The sequence below is a fragment of the Quercus lobata genome, chromosome 12, assembly GCF_001633185.2.
Source record: "Quercus lobata isolate SW786 chromosome 12, ValleyOak3.0 Primary Assembly, whole genome shotgun sequence".
In the NCBI taxonomy this organism is placed as follows: Eukaryota; Viridiplantae; Streptophyta; class Magnoliopsida; order Fagales; family Fagaceae; genus Quercus; species Quercus lobata.
The window spans coordinates 3,300,511-3,320,779 of record NC_044915.1 but is presented as its reverse complement, the minus strand read 5'-3'; the positions used below and the strand labels follow the sequence as shown (position 1 = coordinate 3,320,779).

General features: G+C 35.8%; 1 long non-coding RNA gene across 3 annotated transcripts; it reads left to right on the top strand.

The window, feature by feature from the left end:
• The first annotated feature begins 491 nt into the window (after positions 1–491).
• Positions 492–9,157, top strand: LOC115971922. Of its 3 annotated transcripts, none has more exons than XR_004087366.1 (5): positions 492–866; positions 4,661–4,787; positions 4,994–5,173; positions 5,274–5,365; positions 8,676–9,157. It is a non-coding gene; the product is annotated as an uncharacterized LOC115971922 (long non-coding RNA). The 3 variants fall into 3 exon arrangements; XR_004087365.1 differs by having other exon boundaries at positions 8,668–9,157; XR_004087364.1 differs by lacking the exon at positions 8,676–9,157 and having other exon boundaries at positions 5,274–5,597.
• Positions 9,158–20,269: the final 11,112 nt, after the last annotated feature.

Below are 20,269 nucleotides of genomic sequence, written 5' to 3'. Positions count from 1 at the left end.
AATATTTTTATAACAAATTTTAAATGATAGATTGTTATCGATTGTTACATATGGATAAAAAAATAATTTAAATTTTGAATTCAAATTAAAATTAATAAAAACTTTATATCTATAATTTATTATGGAAATATTGAAATAATATTACGGAAGTAACCTTTCCAAATACTTGAAAAGTTAACAAAACGACTGAAACGTGAGTCTCCTCTCACATACGAGAGGTACACACGTCAATGTGGGAGGAAACAACACGGCATCATTGTACTACGATTTCGCAACTAACTAATAATTCACCAGATTTAGGCGTGTCTGTAGGCCGACTGAAAAAAGAAGAAAAAAAGGAAAAATAAAAAAATCTTTTCTTTATTTTCTTTTGGGCCGTTTCAACCAGAAACGTCAGTGGATGGTTAAGCTCCACGTGTCAAAATCAGGTTCGTCTGTTTCCATTATAAATAACCCCTTTAAAAAAACAACTAAACACCCCAAACCCATCTATAGGGTTAAACTTAAAAACATAAAAACTCAAAATCCATCACCATTTCCCAAAATACTATCAACAGAGGAAGGAGGTAGAGAGAGAGAGAGAGAGAGAGAGAGATTTGATTCAGTTACCGGCGGTCTCTAATTCGCTTGGTGCAGGTCGGGAACTACTTCGCTTCGCTTGTTAAAAATGGGAGTTTCATTTATCACTTATATATAAATAAAAATAAAAATATATAGATATAGATAGCCAGGTGGCGTTTTGGGATTGGTTATGGGGCGAATTGGATCCCGCCTTGCATCAACTGAATCGGAGACCGCGGTGAAGAAAGATGTTTTACAGGTTGCATGGATCTCGCCTTTTTCCCTGGCCCATTCTCAGATCTCAGGTCCGGTTTTTCTATTTTTTGTTGTTGTTTTTGATAGATACTTAAAGATTTGAATCTATCTCTATGATGATTTCTCTCTCGTCAATATAAGACGCCAATTAGTTTTTAGCGTAGACCGGATTTGAATCCGGTCTCTTGACTCTTGTTACCATGTTATTTATAACCATTCAGATTCCAAGTCTCTAGATTTTGGACCTCCTTTTTCTATAATTAGAAACATTTTTGATTTACTAGTAACGGTAAAAGTTCAGTTTTTACATTTTTTATTTTTTATTTTATTGATTGTTTGATCCAATATTTGCTATTCTTGTGGATCCAGTAACTTAATCATTTTTAACCATTTTAAGTATTTTTTTTTTCCAAAAAAAATATTTAAAATTTTGGGGTGAATTATATACAGGTATTTAGGTGTAGTATATCAGATTTGCTAATTAAATTCAAACACGTAGCGGCATTGAATTTAATTGTCTTTGAAAAATATAACAGTGTTTGTGCTTTGTTGAAAATTGCGACAATGTGTTTGAATTTGATTTGATTGGATTACCTAAAAGTACGAAGCCTAAGGAACTGTACTTGAGTTTCGGCCTTCGTTTTTTTTTTTTTTTTTATGTGAATCTATTTATTGTCTTAGTTGAATTTCGTTTTGTAATTTGGTTTCAATTTGATGTAGTATTTATAGTTAAAAGTTGAGAATATTTGAGATATGGCATAGTACTAAAACTTCAATTTCAAAATTTGAGTGTTGGAATTTCCAGTTTATTGTGTCAATTTGTTGATACATGCTTTGGTGGAATCATCAAATAATCATGCTGTAATATGATAATGATAGGCTTTTACGTCTAGTTGACCTGATGTTGTATGTTTTAAATTTGTTTTGGGTGTGAAACGTAAGCAAACAATGCTGTGAATACAACTGTAGCTTTTTTTTTTTGGAGACTTAAATACATGCTTACATTATGGTCTTACATGGTGCACTTTTGTTATGCATAAAACTTATGCGTTGGCTAGTTAGGTTAACGACCGGGCTTGTGCTTGCATAAGATATTCTATCAATTGCAAGGCTGCACATTGACTGAATTGTATAACTCAAGAGAGAAGGATATACTGTGCTTGTGGTGCTTTATGTTCTCAGCATCTTTCTCCATTTCCCCACCTGCAGTGGCCCGAAATTTTTCCCGTTTTAGATTTATGTGCTCGTCTTTCTGTCTTTTTCTTTTTGTTGGATGTTTTTGTTTTTTTTTTATTTTTTCATTATATCTATTATGATGATTATATGTTTTGCACATGAAATTTTACCAACTGACTAGTTTGATTATTGACTGGTTGCATCTAAGTTGTGAACAGTTGGATTAGGTGTGCATCTTCCTAAATTTAGGTTTTCACTCTTATTTGATTTATTTATTTTTAAATCATGGATCACAATATACTGCACTTGTGGTGCCTCATATTCTTGGCATCTTATTAAACTTTCTCAGAGGCAATAGTGCACTGCGCTTGGAATGCCCTATATTCTTGGTAACTTATTGAACTTTCCCAGATGTGACAGTACAAAGTTCTTTCTTCTTCCTTTGAATTTCCCATTTTTGATATTGCAGGTCTTTCCTTTCTTTCTGTGTATACGTTAAATTAGTGCTTTCCATCCCTGCTTCATATATTCTTTCCTTTAATCATTGGGACAGAATATTTTGTAGAAATACAAAGTTGTTCACCAAATGATGCTAGTCAAGATGCTTATTGAAAAATAATTTTCACTAATGCTTTAAGGGAAAAGATATAGATTCCCATCCAGATGTTGTTTTCAGACACTAATCTGTATATTGAAGAAGGCAATCCATTCATAATTAATCCACTAAGAAAAAAGTTGAAAACTGAGATGTTGCAGGCATAGGTTTGATACCTGCCCTTGTTTTTCTTAGGCACCATGGGCTTGTATCAATGATTATAGGCATAGATTCTCTATTTTTGCTTTGTATATATATACATATCATAAGTTGACCAGCAATTCAACTTGGAAACATTGTTCTCAATATAGGTTTGGGTTGTTGAAACTATGTTCTGCATTATGCTAACCATTATTGTTACTATATTATGTTTGCTTATATGTTCTGATTATCTCTCTCCCTGATGCAGATAGTAAAGAGTTTGAGGAAAAATAAGATTAAATATGAAAAATTCAAGAATAGTGGTCTAGATATAATGTAGGGCCTTCTTGGCAGTTTTCTTGGGCTACTTTTGTTATAATTAAGTCTTACTATTAAGTTTCTTTAGATTAGAAATTTGTGGGTTCAGTTTGGAGTATTTTCTTGGACTGCCGCCTTAGGCAAGATTTTGACCCTTGATGGATTGTGGAATAAGGGTGTACCCGTCATGGGTTGGTGTTATATGTGTAAAAGAAATGGGGAGTCGGTAAACCATCTTCTTCTTCATTGTCCCATTGCTTTTGAGCTATGGTCTATTGTTTGGAGCCTTTTTGGTGTGATTTGGGTGATGCCTCAAAGTGTTGCAGATTTATTTGCTTCTTGGCAGGGTCCATTTGGTAGACAGCGCAATATAGACCTATGGCGGGCTGTCCCACATTGTGTGTTATGGTGTCTTTGGCGGGAAAGGAACAATAGATGCTTTGAGGGGAAGGACCGGTCGATTCATGAGATTAAATCTCTCCTCCTCCACTCTTTATTTGCTTGGTGTTCTGTTTTCAATTCTTTTTCTTGCTCTAATTTTTTTGTTATGCTTGATCATTGTAATTTTCGTTCTTGATGTAATCCTTTCCATGTATACTCCTAGTGTACTTGGAGCTTTTGATTTATGAAATATCGTTATTTATCAAAAAAAAAAAAAAAAAATTAAAATAATTGCAATCTGGTAAATCCTTGATTTTCTGGAATGGGCTGTCATTATTTGTACCAAGTACCAACAACCATTAGCTTTATTTTGTGTTTGGAGTATTTTTCTTATTTGTAGTCAGTAACATTCATAGAGAGATTGAATGTAATAAAATTCCAGCAACTTATTTTAAGCCTAGAGGGTGTGGTTGCCTTCTACTACCTAAATTGTGATTGCCTAGGAAAACTTAGGTGTGATTGCCCAGGGTTTATCTTGCTTGGTTTCTTGTTCTATTCACTTTTTTATCACCAAGTATCCATCAAATTCATATAAGATCTAATCTTTTTTATTACCTAACCCTACCTAAACCCCTAACAACAAACCTTATTCAAGAACCCTTATTTAATATTGTATTCCTAATGATCCTACATCAAAATCAGTATCAGAGCCTTCTCTCTCTCTCTCTCCATGAAAGTCCTCCCTCACTTAAACCAAAAAGGAAAAACAAAACTTGGGATATCTGGTCTAGGTTGATACAAATTTCAAATCACTGATTTATTTTATTGGGAGTTGTATAGCTGAAACCTTTGGATGGGGAGTTTGACTAGACAATTAACTTGGTGGAATAAGGAAGATTCATCGAATGTGTACATAGTTTGTATGTTTTATGGGCATTAGGTAGAACCAGTGAGGCTCAACTTTTATTAATAATTAATGAAGAGTAATCATTCTGTTTCTAATTTTTTAAAAGCAAAGAGGACAGGGAACTTTTCATTTTATAATGTTAATTAGTCCATTGTTAAACCAAGCTGATTTTACCTTTTCTATTGTTTTCATTTTCCCCATCTGCTTTGTTACCTGATTTATGTGATCTTTTAATGTAATTTAGTAATGTTGGTCTTCTGCACCTAATTAAACAATAACAATATATCGCATTTAAATCAGTGCCTTTCTTTCTGCACACCTTGCAGGTGCTGAATGCATTGGGGTTCCAGACCATGTTGCTCACTAGTTTTTCTACACATCTTTCATAATTCACCTTGGAATGTTCAGTTATGGTTGGTACCCGAATGAACCTCTCCCATATGAGGCTGAATGGTGAGACCTTGTAACCGACTTTGGGTACATTTACAATTTCTACTTGTCATTATTAAGTTTTTATTTGTTGAGCATAGTGAACATCTCATCATTCTGTAAAGTGTTTTGTATTTTTCATGCAACTTCATCAAGGATATTTCTTTTTTTAACACACAGCTTCTTAGTACTTTGCAAGATGAAGTTTCTTATTTGGTTTTTATGGATAGATTCTGGGGAAATGTTGATATGGCTGTTTAGATGTTATGCTGGAGGTCATGAAACCTTTGTCAACCCATGTGGTACATTTTGAATGTTTAGATCTTAAAAGGGATCACATTTTCTAGCAATTGATGCAGAGAACATTGTTTAGGTGGCAGAATTGCTGAGATCTTTAGTTTACATTTCAGGTTAGTTCTAGATCTATTGTGTTACACCTCTTCTTTTGTTGAAGCATATGGTGTGTACCGGATATACATTTATGATTTGTCTTGAAAATTCCTTATGCAGAAGGCGTGATATGTATTTCACCAACCTTAGAACTGCTTGCTGAAACTTTTGCATCAATTATATCACACAAGGCTGAGCTCTGCTTGACCTAGGTATTCCTATAATTAAGTTTAATGTGCTTCATGATCTTTGCTTTTTCACTGAGGTCTCCTTTAAACAAGAACATGAAGAATCCTTGTTTCAAAATTCCTGCTGTTTATGTGTGTGTGTGAACCTTGAATATAACATGTTGCTTATCTTCAAATATCTAGTGACTTTAAAAGTAACTGACTTCTGAGTACAGATTTTTTACAAGAATGTTACAGTTTTTTTATTTTATGTGTACACATCATCCTTGTTTTTCCTTAATATAATGTTGCATGTCTGTAAATATCTAGTGACTTCACGAGTTGCTATGATTTCTAATCAGATTTTTAATAAGGTTACATTTTTTCCCTAGTGACGTGTACATGCCCTTAGAATATAATCTACAACATTTAGAATAGAGTGGCTGATATCATATAATCTAAAAATTATTTTTTCAACCAATGATGTTCCATCTAAATGTTGAAATACACAATATTTAAGAAATATAAAATGAAATGGGCTTTTTTTTTTATATATATTTTTTTTATTCCTTCATTTTGGGAAAAAGGGTTAGGGAATTTATGGTTTAATGAAGAAGCAGTAATCAACAAATATAATCATTAAAATTCTTTGATTCCCTTAATTTTATATTTTAAATTTAATTTATGTTAATAAAAATGAAATTTATTTATATGGCTTAAACAAGATCATGTCAAAATGGGTTAAACTGTATTGACATGAATAATGAAAAAGATCATTTTGGATTGATTGCGGCTTACACAGATCAACACAAAATTGACCAATTTATTAATCTTGTTAAAGTGGGTTGATCCATTATGACACGAATCTATGTATATAAAATTATGTCTTTGTTTGTGTCATGTTTGCGTGACGTGTTAAACATTGCTTTTTGACACCCTTGCTAAATGGGTTGTGTCATATCCAACTGTGGGAAAAGCTGTTTTAGTCAAATTTGTCGAATCATTTCTCCAATACCCTTGCCTAAATTGTCAATGCATCTTTTCTTGCTTATTATCTAAAGTTACTTTATAGGTTCAAATTGTCAACCAAACTTTTCTCTTTTCCCACCTTCCTTCGATTTTTAGTTAAGTTTTTTACCTGTCAAAAAAAAACCTGATGGTAACTTTTTTCCCTATTATCTTTGGGCCTATATGGTTTTACCTTACCTTTTTTTTCGTTTATTTTATTTATTTTCTTATGGGGTGGGGGAAGAGGGTGTTGGTTGGAAATTATAGTGATTTATCTTCTTCTTATGTGTTTAGAATTAAGTTAGTATGTTTAGCCAAATGCGCAAGTCTGGACTCATCTGGTGGGTTCTTGTTCGAGGTCAGTAAGGAAATTTGTTTTGTTTAAACTTTGAATTTTAGCTAGCAGGATGGCTCCTCAATCTTGATGAATATTGTGCTAGATAGGGCAAGATATGGTAAGGCAGGGTGTTTTTTTGCATTTTTTTAGCTTGGTTATAGAATATGGTTAAGGAATGCAGTGCAGGACAGATTGCTTTCCATTGCTAATCATATGCAGGAGCTTTAATTTTTCAGACAGGTTTTGTGATGTATGGGATGGGTCTAGTAGAATAGGAATTTTGGTCATGGAATTAAATATCTTATGGGTTTAATTCAAAAGCTTCAGGCCTGGTTTGCAGAAAAAGCAAACCAGTTCAGGGTTTTAAAACGGTCTTGGAAGAAGGCACTCGGCTTGCATACACCCTATTGCCTGACTCTGGTTGGGTTAACAGATTACAATTATATTACCACTTGGCTTGCTTAATATACAAGTTGTAAAGTATTAAAAAAAAAAAAAAAAAAAACTAAATAACAAAACTGGATTCAATATAGCCAGAAAAAAAAAATCATAATGAATACTTGGGGCCGTCCCTCAACCCATTCCACCAAATCATGAAATGATCAGATTACCTTGATATATTTAGTTCAAGAAAATTCTAAGAAAACGAAATAGAAAGACTCTACAAGTAACTTGAATTCAATAACCTCTACAAGTAATATAGACATGGTTTCTAAACATCTTTCATCTCTATGCTTCCTTGGCCTCTTTAAGGCTGCACCAGCAAGTGCAGACTTTCTTACTGGCAAACAATAAGAAAAAATTGCTACTGGTTTGAATTTGGGTTTGTGGGACTATCTAGTCTAGAAAGAAATGCATGTAAAACTATGTAGTCTCACTCACCCCTTTTTCAGTAACTCACACACACAGATATATATATATATATATATATATATCATTCCTTGTTGGCAGGTTGATGGGACCAAAAAGTGTAATACTTTGAGTTAGTTTAGGCATGTGCTTCTTGGTTAATATTGCTGAATTTTGTGCGTTGTTTTAGGGAATTGATCCTGAAATATCTTTCTGTTTTTTATGATTTGGTAATCCTACATTTCTTTTCCCAGTCTAGCATGAGTTATTTTCATCAGCTTGTTTTACTTAATTTTTATTATTGTGCAAAAGTACAATTTTACCTGAAACAAGTGATTTTTACAGTTTTTTAGATGAAAAAAAAAGGTGGAGAAACGGATATAATTGTTTTTCATTAGGATGAGAACAAAATTAGGAAGTATGTCAATGTGCTGGCTTGGTTGTTTCGTTGAAGTGTTATACAAGATACCAAGTCCAATGAACTTTTATTATTTTAAGGTAAATAGTGGGGGAGGGAGAGGTAGAGGTGGGGGCTTCAAACCAATACCAAATCCGAACCCATGGAAACTAATTTATTACTAACAAAGTAATAATCTCGTGTTTTCATGATTTCTGTGGGCTCTCATTATAATCATGATTGTTATTGCTATTTATTATCATCCATTGGAGCCACTTGGGTTTGGTGGTCAACTGAACCGTTGTATTGTTGATTTATATGTTATCTTTCAGTCCGGTATGGTTTTTTTCTTAAGATTATGAATCATGTTGGCTTGGTGCTGGTGGGCTGCTTTTATTGTGACTTCTGTGTGAGCATGCTCGACTAGGCGTTAAGACTGGGATGTGGATTCTGTTTATGGATGCAAAAAAAATTTAGAGCACATTTTCCTTAGAAAAAAAAAAATTTGTGCACATTACTGTTCTTCATTATCTGTATGAACTCTAGGTGACCTAGTTAGTGCTGCCCCTGGTTTTAATTCAGTTTGGTGAAGCCAAATTCTGTGATATTTTGCTTTGGATACATGTTGGGGATCAACATGCGGAATTATTGTGGGAGATATTTGTCTTAGAAATTAATGGCATTACCTATCACATCTTTGTCGATTGTTGTTTGATTCCTTAAATTTGTCATGTGAATTGATAATCTTTAATATAGTGATGTAGGGCCCTTGTGAAGAATTTCTTGTTTGTTCCTAGCCAGAGAGGAAAACTAGGAACGTGTGGCATGGGTTATGCCAATGGAGATTCTTTATGACTTTCTTTTTCCACCACCACCTTCCAAGAAATTACAAGTGAAAAAATTATAAGAGTATCAATAATGCAGATATGATGGGAGTGAAGATGACTTGAACATCAAGGAAGCCGAGTATATTATTATGTAGGAAATGCTTTGGAGTCAATGGTTCTTTTGGATTGTGCAACCAAAGTCTATGTTCTGCGTTGGAAATTGTAGGGTTCCTATACATATTAATTCAATATTACAATTCTACCCTTAACACTTTTCCTCAAGTTAAGGCATAGTATAAAGGGGAAAATGGGCATTTTCTCCTAATTTACAAACTATGCAGCAAAATGCTATTGTTTTAAAACTATTTAGCAAAATATCACTGTTTTTTAAACTTGGTTTTAACAAAATTGAGTTACAAGTGGAATTTAACATTAGCAATGTCGATTTCTATGCATATTTTGCCACTTAAATTAAAAAAAAAAAAAAATTTAAGTGGAACTTGACATTGCTAATGTTGAGTTCTGCTTAAAAATATACATAAAAGATGAAACTTGATTTTGAAGATATCGAGATTTACATAAAACTAGATTTTGTTAAAATAGAGTTTCAATAATATGAGTATTTTGCTAAATAGTTTCAAAACATGAGCATTTTGTTGTATAATTTGTAAATTATGAGCAAATGTTTATTTTCCCCTAGTATACATAGACATAACTGCCGTCTTTTTTCTCTTTTTGTTGGTTCTAAGGCCTTGAGATGATTTTTTTTTTTTTTCCTTCGTGCTATCTTTGTAGCACCGTCCCACTCTACCTCGTGTAGCTCCTCTCCATATCCTCTTGCTACCTGCAATACTCCTCACCTTATCTTTCCTTACAGATCCCCTAAGGTATCTGTCTAAATGTCGTTAGTTTTCTTTTTTGCTAATTACACCTTCATTCCATGGAGGTCTCAGAACTTGTAGCCAGAACAGAAAGCTGCTCTTGGATAGACGCCAGTTTAGAGCTCCCTCCAAACCAACAAGACCCAAACACATCTGCCTTCATCCTATTGGGTAAAATCATAACCTATAAGAATTTAGGTACAGCTAAAATCACCGATGTAGTCAACAGAGCTTGGAGACCAACCTTTCAAATCTGGGTTAGTCATTTGGATAAAAATACCTTCATGTTTCACTTTAATCATGAAGCAAATATGACCAATGCCTAATGCAGAAGGCCATGGTTTGTTAGAGGTGGACACCTTGTTTAAAAACAATGGAACCCATCTTTAGCATGGCAAGAAGTACCTTTTGCAACTTCAACTTTTTGGGTACAGGTTTATGGTCTCCCTGTGTTAAGGAGGTCCCCTAGTAATCTCTGAAAAATAGGAGAAAAAGCCGGTAAAGTTGTAGAGATGGACCTTGCTGGCGAGGATGGCGAAGCGTGGAAACGGTTTACTCGTATTCAAGTTGAAATCGGCCTTCAACAACCCCTTATGCCTAACATCTTCCTTCCAAGGAAAAACCTTCCTTATCTATGGATTAGCTTGAGATACGAGAAGTTGGCAGACGTTTGTTAATGTTGCAGTATTATCGGACATGTGACACATGCATGCCAAGGTAAGACCTTCCTCATTCATAACCTGTTTGGGCATGATTTTCTTGCATCAGGGCCATGGTTGAAAGCAGAGAACAACTTCATGCCTCCAGAAATATTCCTTAACTTCAGCAGCCTTTCGCCACCAATCTCCCCCTCCGGAGCAAATTCAAACACAATCGATCCTATCCTGGTGGCATTAGCAAGCGAGGCCATGTTAGCTAGCTAGGACAAACAACACATTCCATGAAATGGCAGCGTACCTTAGGAGTATGACACCAACATGACAGCGCATTACACTGTAGCCTCCTAAGGTAATGGTACTGTGGTGGGGACCAGCAATCATCAGCAGGTAAGCTCATCTGAACACATCAGCAATTTCAACCCAATCCACGTTGAGAACAATTGCCTCTCCTCTCCTAAAGCCCATAAATTGCCTGAAGCCCAACTCCCATCACAAGCCCAAAACCATTTTTCACTCAATGAGAATTTAGAGGACACCGCCCCCCCCCCCCCTTCCCACCTGGCTTCGACTCATCCTTTTTTGGCCTAAAACTAAATAGCCCTTCAAGCTCTAATGTTCAACTGGTAACAACGTCTGACCTAATTCATATAAATTATCCTTCACCAAACTCAGCCATATCACATCACCTACATAGACAACGAAACCTAACCCCCCATCTACAACCTCTGATCGCATTGCCACAACCCAGTCAAGATGATTATACCAATAACAACCCATCTTTGAAAATGAAGGATTCTCGGCATGAACTTGTGTTTCACTCCAAAAGAATCAAAATCACAGACAATGCTTCGGAGGCAGTCATCCTTGATCCTGAATCAGTGACCTTTAACCCCAAATCAAGAGTTGAGCTTTTCAACCTAGAGGAAAGGCCAATTGTATCAAGTAAAGAGACCACTGGCCATCGAGGTAAGTCTATTGAATCATCCAACCCCAGATACATTGATGTTACTATTTCATCCATTGTTCCCAACTATGATGTTTCATGCTTTAATTCTTCTACTGTTGCTAAGAAGGCGGGCCTTATCAAGCCCCCAACATCCCCATGAAGGTTCTTGGTTGGAATTGTCGTGGCATTTGCAATGCTGTGACAGTTAGAGCCCTTAAGGCTCAAATAAATGGGACTAGCCCAGATTTTATCTTTCTCTGTGAAACGAAGGCGTCGGCCTCTAGGATGGTTAATGTTACAAATTTAATAAAGTTTGTCGATATGCGTGTGGTAGAAGCTAAGGGCTCTACAGGTGGTATTTGTGTCATGTGGAAGTCTGGTCTCATGTGTCAACAGGTGGAGTACAATAAAAACCTTATTACGATCAAGGTCTCTGATTCCATTTGCAGCTGGCTCCTTGTAGGCTTTTATGGCCCTCCTTACCTGTCCAAAAAGCAAAAGGCTTGGGGGAATCTCATGGCGCTTCTTGAGTTGTGCCAACTCCTTTAGGTCTGCATAGGTGATTTTAATTTCACCACAAATGACAATGAAGTTCTTGGAAGAAATAAAGGCGGAGCTGGTTCCTCAGCCACCAATTACTTGAAATAGCTTATCTTTGAGTTTAGAGCTATTGATCTGGGCTATTCGGGCAATTCATTCACATGGGCTAGAGGAAGTTGGGGATGCTCTGCTATTAAAAGAAGATTGGACAGAGGCATTGCTAGTATATCTTGGAGACTAGCCTTCGCTAAAGCTGCTGTATCTCATCTGGGTGCGATTAATTCAAATCATGCATCAATTCTCCTCAACATAAACCCCGAAAACAACTTTGCCCATCGACCTTTTTGGTTTGAAATGGCGTGGATTAGAGATAATGGGTGCAACTCTATTGTGGAAAAGGCATGGGAGAGTGTTTCAAGTGGCACTGCCTTTACTAAACTGTATAAAAAGCAAGATACAACAAGGGAAGCGCTCCGCAAATGGAACAAGGAAGTGTTTGGGAATTGTCAGGATAGGGTCAACCACCTCATGAGAAACATTAATGAGGTCCAAAGAAAGACTCCTTCAGAGGAAAATGGCATAATCGAGGAAACGCTGCAATTAGAATTATCAGAATGGTTAATGAGAAGTGAAATCCTATAGAAGCAAAAATCTAGAGAGTTGTGGTTGAAGGAACGGGACAAAAATACGAAATTCTTCCATCTCTCTACCATCATTAGAAGAAGGCATATTAGCATTGATGCGATTAAGTCGGAAGAGGGTCAGTGGGTAACAAGCTCAAATCAGATTAGGAAGTTATTATACTCCTCCTTCAAGAAAATGTTTACGGGAGTGGATGTAGCATTCCCTGAGTAGCTGGAAAACCTTATGCCCAATTGCATATCCGAGGAGGATAACACAATCCTTAGAAGTATACCATCTCTGGAGGAAATAAAGGAGACCTTATTTCAGATGCATGACATAAAAGCTCCTGGACTAGATGGATTCCCAGTGCTCATCTACAAAGAATTTTGGCCCATTATTGGTGACAGTTATGCGAGCTATTACCTCCTTCTTCGAAAATGGTAGAATGTCTAATGAGGTTAATAGCTCCCTCATCATCCTAATCCCCAAAACCCTAAACCCCAAACCCTTCCACGGTTAACAATTTCCAGCCCATAAGTCTCTGTAATGTGGTTTATAAGATCATATCCAATTACTAGTAGCGAAACTTAGACCTATTTTACATAAGATCATTTCCCCTTGCCAATCTGCATTCATATTAGGGAGATGGATTGCAGAAAACCAAGTTGTGGTTCATGAGCTTCTACACAGCTTCAAGGTAAAAAAAGTTAAATCGGGTTTCATGGCTATCAAGATTGATCTTCTAAAAGCGAATCAATTGGAGGTTTATCCAAACTGTGCTCTCGAACCTAGGTTTTAATGATACTTTTGTTAACTGGGTTGTGGCCTGTATTTCTTCTGTTTCCTTTGAGGTGCTTGTCAATGGAGGTAAGTCTGATCAGTTCAAACCTAGCACAGGTCTGAGACAAGGCGACCCACTCTCTCCGTATCTCTTTATTTTGGGTCAGGAAGTACTGTCTAGAATGCTTGACAGGGAGCTTGTCGCTGGTAATATTAGCAGTGCTAAAGCAAGTGCAAGAAGTTTAGCCTTAATGCACATGATGTATGTTGATGACATCGTGCTATTCTCTAAGGCAACTAGGAATGATGCTAAGATCCTATCCAATTGCCTAGACAAATATTGCATATGGTCTAGCCAAAGCATTAACAAATGCAAGTCCGGTATATTCTTCTCCAAGCACACTACAGACAGTGTTAGAAGATCCTTAAAGCAGTAGCTCCAAATGAAAAAAATGAAAAAAGATGCAGTGTATCTTGGTGCCCCCTTATTCTTAACCAAATCACCATCTAAAGACTTCAAATTTCTTGAAGAAAAGCTGGAAGCTAAGTTGTCCGGATGGAGAAGCCGATGTCTTTCTTGGGCTGGGAGATGCAGTCTAATTAACTCGGTAGCCTAAGCCATCCCTAACTACACTCTATCCTCAAAAGCTGTGACAAGTTGGATGCGCTCTCGAGGAGATTTTGGTGGAAGCCCAAAGATAAAGACAGTAGATTTATTGCATGGAATGCCTAGGACAAGTTATGTTGTCCTAAGAAGCAAGGCGGCCTCGGTTTTAAAAAGGCAAAAGATGTTAATTCAAAATTACTAGCTAAGCTTGCATTGATGGTGGTCTCTGGGAAGCAAAGCATATGCATGGAAGTCTTGTGAGCTAAGTACAAGGTAAGCAAAAATTGGATTACTAAAGAACCTGCCAAGTTAGCTTCCCCGACTTGGAGAGCGATAGAAGCTGCTAAAAAACTGATTGAGAAGGGCGTTTGATGGAAAGTTTGTTGATATATGGACTGACCCGTGGGTACCATGGATTGATAATTTCAAGCCTCAACCTAGAGTGGAAGAGTACAAATAGTTCCCCATCAAAGCATTTCGGCTCATTGACTCCACCACCAGATCTTGGAATGTAGGAATGGTAAGAGAAATTTTCACCCATACTAATGCACATGCAATTCTCACCATTCCTATAACTTTTACTCCAAAGCAAGATAGACTTATTTGGCTATCTGATTCCAAAGGTGTTTTTTCTATCAAATCCGTCCACAAAGTTACCTTTAATCATCCCACCAGCAATGATTAATCCCAAACATATTGGTCGAAGCTGTGGAAGGCCAAGTACCCAGAGCGCCTCAAATTGCTTAGAATTGGAGCTAATGCGATTCCTACTAAAGTAAACCTGCAAAGAAGAATTCCACATATTGATTCGACCTATTCTCTCTGTAACTCTGGGGAAGAAACTAGCACCCACCTGTTCTTTGAATGCAATTTTGCAAGAGCTCTTTGGGCATCAGCTTGCTGGGGTCTCAGAATAGATGTTGTTTCTATTAATTCAAATGAAGACATTATCAAAATCATTATGATAGCTCCAAATTCCTTGGTTCCAGCTCATGAGCAATGGTGTATTTCCCTTAATATGGCCCTCATTATTGACAAGATATGGCAGACTAGAAACCTCATACAGTTCTAAGATGGTAAAGTCGATGTCCTCAAGGCCAAGCATAATGTCCAAACAAAATTCCTTAGGATTTTAAAGGTGTTATCCCCGGCCATCCAACCCCCACCAGAGCAAGTTACTGTAAGATGGACCCCACCTCCTCAAGGCTGGATCAAAGTTAATGTGGATGCCGCATTAAACAGCTCCAGGTGTTGTGGCAAGGGACCATCGTGGTGAAGTCATATTCTTGAGGGGAATAAGGCATCATTTATGAAGACCAACTCAAGCAGAAGTCGATGCCCTCCTGTGGGCAATGAAACTAGTAATCCAAGAGCAATGGAGCGTTGTTATATTCGAAGGGGACGCTAAAATTTGTATAGATGCGTTATCAAATTCTAAGCTTATCCCTGATTGGTATTCGACCGCTACTGTCAGTAATATCCGTTTTCTTTCTTCTCATTTTACTGCTGTAAAGTTTAGTTGGGTTCGGAGACTTGGTAATTTAGCAGCCCATGAAATTGCTAAATTTGCCTTGAACTCCAATTTAGATTTTTGTTTCAATAATGGAAATCTCCCACCCTCCCTTGAGGCTATTTGTATGGGAGATTCCTTTGTTTGTTCCTTTTCAGTTTAATGGATATGCAGTTTATAAAAAAAAACAGAGACATATAGCAAATCCATGCTGGTCTTGCACCCAGGTTTGGTAAACTTATTGGTAACTTGAGTTCTTGTTGCAGCACTTCGAGTTGCAATTATACGACCTACTCTTTCTCACACAAGATGATAACCTACCTATGTATGTTTAATTCACCCATGAAACACATGATTAGAAGCAAAATGAATTGTTGCTTAGTTGTTGCAATATATAGTTATAGAAACTTGCACATCTAATTTTAATTCCTCAAAAAGTTGATTGATCTGCTTGTACTTAGCTAGTTAGGGCTCGTTTGGATTGGTCATCACTCAATACTCAAAACTCATCACTCAAACTCAAAACCCATAAATCATAACCCAAACCTCACTTTTTTTCAAAAACTCAAAAACATTTGTTTGGTTAAAAAACCCAATCACATATCTCACCTTTTTAACCCAACTTTTTGCCAAATCTGTGGACCCACCCATTGACACTGCATAGTGGTTCACTAACAGCTACCCGCGTCCCTTTCTTCTATACTACACAGTGGTTCATTTTATCCCATCAAAAAACCCATTTAACGCATCTCACAATACCCATTCACCCTCCCACATCATCGCATGCGTAGATCATCCAAGGTTCTCTTCTTCGTTTTAATCTTCTTTCCTTTTTCAATTTCACAATACCCATTTAAGGCACCTCTTTCAATTTCACTTTCCTTTTTCAATTTCACAATACCAATTTGCAGAAAACAGAGAGACCCATCTCCTCATGTAGATCACAGACCCATCTTCAGCAAAGTTTGAAGCTTCTATTCTTCTCCAGCAAAAGTTGAAGGCCATCTCTATCTCCATCTCCACCACCAACGGCAAACCTAGGATCAACCACAATAAACACCACCAACAGCCACACAAAATTCAACCATCAAACACACTCACAACCAAAAATCCAAACCCACCAACATACAAATGTACAGAAAACACAAAACCAAACCCAAACCCACAAACATAGCAAACCCAACTCACATCTAAGCCTTCACCGGTGGAATTTGAAACCAGAGTTGCTAGAGTCATCGAAGTTCGTTGTGAGGAGTGGTTGGGATTCAAATTGTTGGAGTCATTCAGATCGAGATTCGTTCTTCGTCATCGTTAGGATTCAAATTTGGGTTTGGGGTTTGAGGTCTGAGTGGTTCAGTGGTGGCTTGTGGTAGCGGTTTGTGGAGGAGTAGTGGAGGCTCTGTGTAGAAGAAAAAAAAAATGAAGAATGAAGAAATGAGGAGAATAGATAGAAAGAAAACTAAAATGAAAGAAAAGAGGGTCTGAGAAAGAGAGAGCCGTTGGTTGCAAGTTGCTACCATGACATGACAAGACAAAGCTGTGGGTCCCATAAGTTGAATGAAATTACCATATTGCCACTGAGTTTCAGTTTTCGAGTTTTGAAAACACCAAAAACCTGTTTTCATTTTCCATCACCCGCATCCTTTTTTTTTTAGTATTTTAGTCATGAAAACAGTGATCCATAACTAAGTTAAACAGATGGTCATTCGTGGGACTCATTCAGTTTGGATGATGGATCATGAAAACTGAGTGATATCACTTAATTTTCATCCCATCCAAACAAGCTCTTAGTCTCTACACTTTATGTGGAAAGTTAACCATGCTTTCACTTTTTCAAGTGATCAAATTTTTTCCTATAAAGGTGCAAATATTATATGGTGGATCTTCTATCTGCAATTGATTTGGATCAATTTGAACGTGTTAATTCTTCTCTATTATGTGTGAACATTGACATCCAAAGATATGCCTTTTAACGTGGATGATGGAGAGTTGTCATATATTGACTTACTACACTACCGAGAGAGAGATTTGTCAGAATTTGATGACCTGTGCCTTAAATAGTCACATCAAGATCCGGGGAGTCTATGTGGGTTTAGCATCTAACTAGCCTGTTTCTTCTAAAATGATAACACATTTTTCTATACAACAAATCAATTCCAAAAAAATAGTGTAACTTTTCCAGATCCTTGGATTGAAACGAACTTTGAAAAAGTGCATTCAAACTCTGAAATTCCCTTGGAGAGAGAGAGAGAGAGAGAGAGATAGAGAGAGAGCATTTTCCAATCAAATAATGATATTTGTCAGAATTTGATGACCTGTGCCTTAAATAGTCACATCAAGATCCAGAGGAGTCTTTGTGGGTTTAGCATCTAACTAGCCTGTTTCTTCTAAAGTGATAACACATTTTTCAATACAACAAATCAATTCCAAAAAAATAGTGTAACTTTTCCAGATCCTTGGATTGAAACGAACTTTGAAAAAGTGCCTTCAAACTTTGAAATTCCCTTAGGCATCCACAATAGTAAAGCTAATTTTTTTACTATTTGACATCGTAAAAAATTACTTTATCTATTTTTTATACTTACTTTATATAACATCCAGCAGCAGTGGATCTATTTTAACTTTCAACACAATAAAATAAAATAATATATCTACTACAATAAAATAATACATCCTACTACAATAAAAACACCGCAAACCGATCAATGACATAATCCACAACCACTGCCAACCAAGAACAACCACCCGCAACCATCCAACATAATAAAATAATATAAACATCACAATAAAATAATATATCTACTACAATAAAATAATACATCCTACAACAATAAAAACACCACAAACCGATCAATGACACAATCCACAACCACTGCCAACCAAGAACAACCACCCACAACCACCCAACAACAACTAGCAAGCTAAGAACAACCACCCACAACCACCGCCAAAAATCCAAATTAGCCAAAAACCACTACACAAATCACCACCAAAAAAAAAAAAAAATCAAATTCAAGCTAACTTGACCAAATTGAAGTGATTTTGATATTTTTTATAGTAATAAAGTTTACTTTTAATAATGATTTCCTTCATTTTGCAATATTTTTTATGAGTGAAATTTTTTTCATTTCCACCATTTTGAGTCAGAGAGAAAGAAAGAAAGTGAGAGGAAAGAAACAGTAGTTGAAGCTTTGGAGCTAGGGTCTGTTTGATAATGTTGTTCTAATAACGTTGTTTGTATTTTTTGGAAATATGTGTGGGTAAAAAAGTGTGTGGAAAGACATGTAATATTGTTTAAAAACTGAAAACATGTGTTTAAACATATGTACCAAACGGGCTCATAGTACCAGTAATAGTTGTGACTCTGATATTTCTCGTGATTTGCATTTCAACCCATTTTTTTTACTCTCTCTCTCTCTCTCTTCATTCACTGCTTTCTCAACCTCTAACCAAACCCACTTTGCTTTCTCTTGTGAGCTCTAACCAGTAACCATCTTCAACAAAAATCAAAACCCTAGAAGAAGAACAAGCTTTTTGTTTGTCTATCCCTTCCAAAAAAGCCTGTCTTTTTTATTGTTTTTGAAGCTTTCTTTGTTTCCATTGCTTATTGATCACTCTGTCTCTCAAGGAGGTGGGTCAGCGGTGTGGAGGACTGGGCGAGGTGGGTCTCGGTGATGAGGGAAAGAGAAAAAAAAAAAAAAAAAAAGAGAAGAAAAAAGGAAGAAAGAAGAGAAGTCGGAGAGAGAGAAAAAGAAAGAAAAGATAAATTTTTTTTTAATGAGAGAAGAGAGAGAGTTTAATAAAATACTATTATTATTTTTTTATAGCTATAGCACTATTGCTGTAGCATGTATTTTAAGTATTAGTGGTGCTAAAAATAGCAATATAGCTATATAGCACCACTATTGCTTATTAGCACTATTGCTGTAGCATGTATTTTAAGTATTAGTGGTGCTAAAAATAGCAATATAGCTATTTAGCACCACTATTGCTTATTAGCGGTAACAATTACATCATCAATATGCACACTTGACAAGATCTTTCTCTTTCAAAGTTATAGGAAATGGTAATGTGATAAGATTGATAACATTAGAGCATTTGCATCAAACAATGTGAAACAAAAAAATGTATCAATTTAACACATTCAAACTCCAAAATCATTCACATTTGTCAAGTTAAAAATGTGTAAATTTGCAAAGTTACTACAATAATTGTGTAAATTTACGAAGTTACTATAGTAACCATGTAAATTTACATTGTAATAATTTATTTTGTATTTAGTTTTTTATTCTTTCTTTACGGAGAATGAAGGAATTGAGTAGATAGTGGTTGTTGTGTGTGAAGAAAAAGAAACAATTAAAAAAATTGATATTTTAATTAAATGTAATGTAAAATAAATAATTTGGTATGTAATGTTTTGAAAAGTGAATATGTAAAAATAGAGAAAGTAGATTCTTATCGTAAAATAGACAAAAAATTTACACGAGCTGATGTGAATGCTCTAAATCCAAAAACTATTGCTATACTACTAAATCAAGCTTTAGGAAATTACTTACGCTCATAAATGGCCCTATGAAGTCTATACACTTTGTCATCCCCTTAAGCATCAAACCCTAGCAATTGCTCTGTATAGAGACGACACCATGATATATTTTTAGGGGGGGGGGGTGGTTTACACAACATTTTGGGTTAAAAAATGAATCATGTGGTCTACACAACATTTTCACAATTTTTCCAACAAATCTAGGTGATAAATTGCTATTAGTTCTAATTTAAACTCACTATTAAAATTACTTTTTTTGTCCATTAGTAATAGTCAATAATAATCTGCCACTTACAATTTGTTGTGAAAGTCTTGTGAATATAGTGTTTCTCATATAAAATAAACTATAAGTTCATTGCATATTGTTTATTAATACAATGAAGATACTAATTATTGTTGCTAAGATTAAATCTTGGAAATCATCTACTGTTTTTAAATACA